A 6,447-nucleotide genomic window follows, 5' to 3' on the forward strand; every position below is an offset into this window, starting at 1 on the left:
ACAGTTTGCTATGATCCACATAAACAAAAAATGACATTCATGAAAAGTAATCTTTGGTTCTTTTGGAATTTTACTGTAAAGTATGCTAAAAACATTTTAAAAATCCAATTAAAATAATGTTTTTAAAAATATTTTATAAATCATATTTTAAAAGCATGTTAAAATATTTCTATAAAATTTTGCCATTATCAAAGTTCAACTTGAAACTTATTAGCTCTACTCAGAAAGTCAATAAGTTTTTCTCTAAGAGCAGAATTGTTTTGAGGTTTTAGTAGGAAAGGCAAATATCACACTGTACACTGGCCACAGGAAAATGATGTTAATATATTTCAGCATAAACATTTAAAAAATTTTTGTGTTATAAATTCATTGAGATTTAGAATTATTTAACAATTATTATAGTATCTTAGAATTATACAAATGCTGCAGACATAATCACACTTACAAACATACATACTATATATATTTTTTCCCATGACAATACTCCAAAATGTACATTTAAAAAAGTTTACAGAAGGAAATCAAAGGTTAACTTTATGTATAAATCAAAATCACCAAATGCAAATCCATAAACATGTATAAATATTCTTTTTTTAATTTAAATTTATTTATTTTAATTAGAGGCTAATTACTTTACAATATTGTATTGGTTTTGCCATACATCAACATGAATCTGCCATGGGTGTACATGTGTTCCCAATCCTGAACCCCCTCCCACCTCCCTTGTTTACAACTAGTTTTTTAGCTCTGTCAACACAGACTAAGAGATTTGGAAACTTAAAGTGAAAGCTTATCTATTTCAGGTTAGAAGACAAAAGATTAAATAGTCATTGAATGTCATTAGAAGTATAGACTTATCAATATTTGACTGAAATAATTAGCTCAGGTACTTCATCTCTCTCATTTTGAATTTATATATTTAGACATTAAAGATATAAGGATTGTCTTCTATTTCTAAACTTTCAATGGATTAGTTTATTTGTTATAAATTAATTACAGATTCAGAAGGAATTCTGTGCAACAATTAAGGTAATTGGCACATTAATCAGATATTTTAAAAATAAGGATGTAAACATAAACATTATGAAAATAATGTAAAAACAGAGAAAAGAAAAATTTTCCATCATCAGATTGTGTAGCAAAAATTTGCAATTAAATGCAGAATAAACAAAACTAGGTAGTTTTTACTGAAAAAAAAATTAGAATCTAATTTTATGAATCATACATAAGGCAAAATCCCATTACTCTGAATACTTGAGTGGATTTAATGTTTTGGTTAGAAAGAAAATATGGAAATGCCTGAGTTCAGAAAAGCAAAAAAAATACCTTTTGTGTTACTGAAGCATACCACTGTTTACCTGTGTTAAGTCTGCCCTTATTTGTCTGATAGATTTCTCATTTCACTTTAAGCAACAAATGAAACAGTAGGGAACCCCATTCTCTTCCTTTTATCCATGATTTTGTACTGCTCTTTTGCTTACTGACTTTGTAATGAGCTAAGTTAAATCAATATCAATCAAAATAGAACTTTCAGTGTGTGTCAGTCCCCAAACATAAAACATACACTGTTGTTTAATTTAACCCACTGTGCCAGTTGGGTTACTCTAAGAATTTGTAGTGAGGACTGAGGAGGAACTGGATAATAGTCAGACCCACTGGCTAAAGGAAACATATTTAATTCAAGCTGTTGAAAATTAGTACACATTGAACTATGTGTCTGATAAGAAAGAGGACACTTTTGTGTCAGAAAATTTAGGGTGTAGGAAGCTTGGGTACTGCTATCAATCATGGACTCTCTCCCTCTGAGAGGTTATCTGCTGATGTAGAGAGAGAAAAAGGATAAGAAGTAACTTTGTAATCAAACCCAAAAAACAATCCCAGGAATACATTATAAAGTAAGTGGATAGTGCTCAGTTCAGTTCAGTTCAGTTCAGTCACTCAGTGGTGTCCGACGCTTTGCGACCCCATGAATCACAGCACGCCAGGCCTCCCTGTCCATCACAAACTCCCGGAGTTCACTCAATCTCACGTCCATCGAGTCAGTGATGCCATCCAGCCATCTCATCCTCTGTCGTCCCCTTCTCCTCCTGCCCCCAATCCCTCCCAGCATGAGAGTCTTTTCCAATGAGTCAACTCTTCGCAAGAGGTGGCCAAAGTACTGGAGTTTCAGCTTTAACATCATTCCTTCCAAAGAAATCCCAGGGCTGATCTCCTTCAGAATGGACTGGTTGGATCTCCTTGCACTCCAAGGGACTCTCAAGAGTCTTCTCCAACACCACAGTTCAAAAACATCAATTCTTCGGCACTCAGCCTTCTACACAGTCCAACTCTCACATCTGTACATGACCACAGGAAAAACCATAGCCTTGACTAGACGAACCTTTGTTGGCAAACTAATGTCTCTGCTTTTCAAAACGCTATCTAGGTTAGTCATAACTTTCCTTCCAAGGAGTAAGTGTCTTTTTATTTCATGGATGCAGTCACCATCTGAGGTGATTTTGGCGCCCAGAAAAATAAAGTCTGACACTGTTTCCACTGTTTCCCCATCTATTTCCCATGAAGTGATGGGACCAGATGCCATGATCTTCGTTTTCTGACTGTTGAGCTTTAAGCCAAATTTTTCACTCTCCACTTTCACTTTCATCAGGAGGCTTTTGAGTTCCTCTTCACTTTCTGCCATAAGGGTGGTGTCATCTGCATATCTGAGGTTATTGATATTTCTCCTGGCAATCTTGATTCCAGCTTGTGTTTCTTCCAGTCCAGCGTTTCTCATGATGTACTCTGCATAGAAGTTAAATGAGCAGGGTGACAATATACAGCCTTGAGGTACTCCTTTTCCTATTTGGAACCAGTCTGTTGTTCCATGTCCAGTTCTAACTGTTGCTTCCTGACCTGCATACAAATTTCTCAAGAGGCAGGTCAGGTGGTCTGGTATTCCCATCTCTTTCAGAATTTTCCACAGTTTATTTTGATCCACACAGTCAAAGGCTTTGGCATAGTCAATAAAACAGAAAGAGATGTTTTCCTGGAACTCTCTAGCTTTTTCCATGATCTAGCGGATGTTGGCAATTTGATCTCTGGTTCCTCTGCCTTTTCTAAAACCAGCTTGAACATCAGGAAGTTCACGGTTCATATATTGCTGAAGCCTGGCTTGGAGAATTTTGAGCATTACTTTACTAGCATGTGAGATGAGTGCAATTGTGTGGTAGTTTGAGCATTCTTTGGCATTGCCTTTCTTTGGGATTGGAATGAAAACTGACCTTTTCCAGTCCTGTGGCCACTGCTGAGTTTTCCAGATTTGCTGGCATATTGAGAGCAGCACTTTCACAGCATCATCTTTCAGGACTTGAAATAGCTCAACTGGAATTCTATCACCTCCACTAGCTTTGTTCATAGTGATGCTTTCTAAGGCCCACTTGACTTCGCATTCCAGGATGTCTGGCTCTAGGTCAGTGATCACACCATCATGATTATCTGGGTCGTTAAGCCCTTTTTTGTACAATTCTTCTGTGTATTCTTGCCACCTCTTCTTAATATCTTCTGCTTCTGTTAGGTCCATACCATTTCTGTCCTTTATCGAGCCCATGTTTGCATGAAATGTTCCCTTGGTATCTCTAATTTTCTTGAAGAGATCTCTAGTCTTCCCCATTCTGTTGTTTTCCTTAATTTTTTTGCATTGATCGCTGAGGAAGGCTTTCTTATCTCTTCTTGCTGTTTTTTGGAACTCTGCATTCAGATGCTTATATCTTTCCTTTTCTCCTTTGCTTTTCACTTCTCTTCTTTTCACAGCTATTTGTAAGGCCTACCCAGACAGCCATTTTGCTTTTTGCATTTCTCTTCCATGGGGATAATCTTGATCCCTGTCTCCTGTACAATGTCATGAACCTCAGTCCATAGTTCATCAGGCACTCTATCAATCAGATCTAGGCCCTTAAATCTATTTCTCACTTCTCTATATAATTTGGTTGTGGTTTAGTCACTATATTGTGTCCAACTCTTGCAACCCCATGGACTGTAGACTGCCAGGCTCTTCTGTTCCTGGGATTTTTCAGGTGAGAATACTGGAGTGGGTTTCCATTTCTTTCTCCAGAGGATCTTCCCCACCCAGGAATCAACCCTGGGTCTCCTGCATTGCAGGAGAATTCATTACTGACTGAGCTATGAGGGAAGTCCTGGTGGAGGTGTTCAGTTAGAAATTAATTCAGAGATCAATATGGAATTTATAAAAGGAAACTTGTTCTTTTTCCTGATGAAAGAAATAGATACGTTAAGATCTAAGGAAAGGTATTAGTCTAACTCTTGAGTATATATTATTGCAGAGTCCCAAGGCCAGGAACAGAATTAATCCCTGCACCAGGATGCATGCAACCTGCAGTGACTCCCCGAGTGCAGAATAAAGAGTAGTTCACCTCAATCAACCCTCTGCCCAAATTGCTGCATCTAAAAATGATGCAGAAATTAGAGACAGTGCTAACTAGAAGGACTCAACTACAGGGAGTGCTGTTAAGGATGATATAAAGATCCTCGGAACTTGATGCTTGCCATGAAAAAATAAAATTATCATGCAAATGAACTTACTAGGGAATTATTAAATGATATTAGTTTAAAGTTTCAGCTTAGAACCTCATAGAAAGACATTATGTTTTCTAATTTTGGATAATATAAAAACACGCATCCATCCAAAGAATAGTTGTACCTTGTTGGGAGAAAGCATAGAGTTATTTGTTCTTGTTAATGAATTCAGTTATAAGCATATGGGATATATGAAAGCTGAATAGTCAAAAGGATAAACTATGCCAGTTGCTAAAGTGTTTTCTCATAGTTCCAAACTACTCTGTTTTGTGATGCTGGGCAGAGATTCTGCAAACTACATTTCTGCTTTGGCAACTGATTCCATATTAGACTTTGACAATTGTATGTACACCAGTAGATGGGGTGTTTAGAGGAAAAGAAAAGGGCATGATCCTTTCTATTGTTCCTTGTTCCTGTTATCTCCATCATAGCAGCATTTCCTCACCTAAGTAACTGAGCCATTCTCTAGAAATTAACTCTTTGTGCAGAAATTTTTGCCAACAGTCCCACATCCAGCCACATCATATACCCCTCAGAGACATCAGGACTGGCTACCTGGTTTGCACTCCCTCCACAGATATGTGACTACCACCTATACAAAGTCCTTATTCTGATTTCATTATTACGCCACAGTTACAAACTGTGGCAGAACTGAAGTTTTGCAGACCTGCAAACTAGTTTATCTTACCCTGCCACAGGTGCATGGATGTTAGGAGAAGACTTGGGAGTTTGGCTTTAAAAACAAAACACACTTTAATGCACACAGTAATTGCAATAGATATTTGCACCATTTTTCTGAATCACATTTTCCACTGAGAACTAGGAAGAAGGCATTGTGTTACAGCAGAGAACTGTCAAGACTTAGACACATGAGCATTTTATAATGAGTAATTTAGGAAATATGTCTAGCCTTTGCTTCAGAGGCATTCTCCTTATGAGGCATTCTCCTCTGTACTTGACAGTAAAGAGAGCTGTCCTCTGATCCAACTAGAAACATTGTCTCTTGCAAGATGTGCAGAAATGCAAAAGATATTTCAATGACTGTTTCCCAAAAACATCCACCACTCATTTCTACTGAATTCTGAAATTTTCCCAGTTCTATCCCACTCCATTGGCCATTCTGAGTAATCTGATGGAAAAATACTGGGATAAAACTTAATTATTTTGTCTCATACAACATTTAACTAAGGCTACTATTAACAGAATTCTAAAAAGCAGATTGATGAGACTAACCTGCTGCATATTTTCCTCAACTATGTTCTGTTTCTAAGACTTAATCAACTGAACAAATTCCATAAACTCCTGGGTTTACCTTGTAAATCAAATGTCTTTCTCCAAGTGTCTGTACTTACCTTTCCACTTGACCTGAAGCATTAACTCAGGGAAAGCAGAATAGCAATTGTAGCTAATTATTATGGGTTTCCCTGGTAGCTCAGGTGGTAAGGAATGCACCTGCAATGCAGGAGACACTGGTTTGATTCCTGGGTCGGGAAGATTCCATGGAGAAGGAATAGGCTAACCACTGCAGTATTCATGGGCTTCCCTGGTGGTGGTTGGATCCTTGGTTTGGGAAGATCCGCTGGAGGAGGAGGGCATGGCAACCCACTCCAGTATGAAGAATCCCCATGGACAGAGGAGCCTGGCGGGCTATAGTCCATGAGGTCACAAAGTCGGACATGACTGAACAACACAGCACAGCTAATTATTATAACATAATATTATATATGATATATTTATATATCAAATATAGTATAATATATAATATATAATTATAATGTATGGAGATGATCATATTATCTTTATACTTTATCTTGTTAATGTGATGTATCATGTTGATTGCTCATCCCTGGAATGAGTCTTACTTGATTGTACACT

The sequence above is a fragment of the Bos indicus genome, chromosome 7 (genome assembly GCF_029378745.1).
Source record: "Bos indicus isolate NIAB-ARS_2022 breed Sahiwal x Tharparkar chromosome 7, NIAB-ARS_B.indTharparkar_mat_pri_1.0, whole genome shotgun sequence".
NCBI classification, from domain to species: domain Eukaryota; kingdom Metazoa; phylum Chordata; class Mammalia; order Artiodactyla; family Bovidae; genus Bos; species Bos indicus.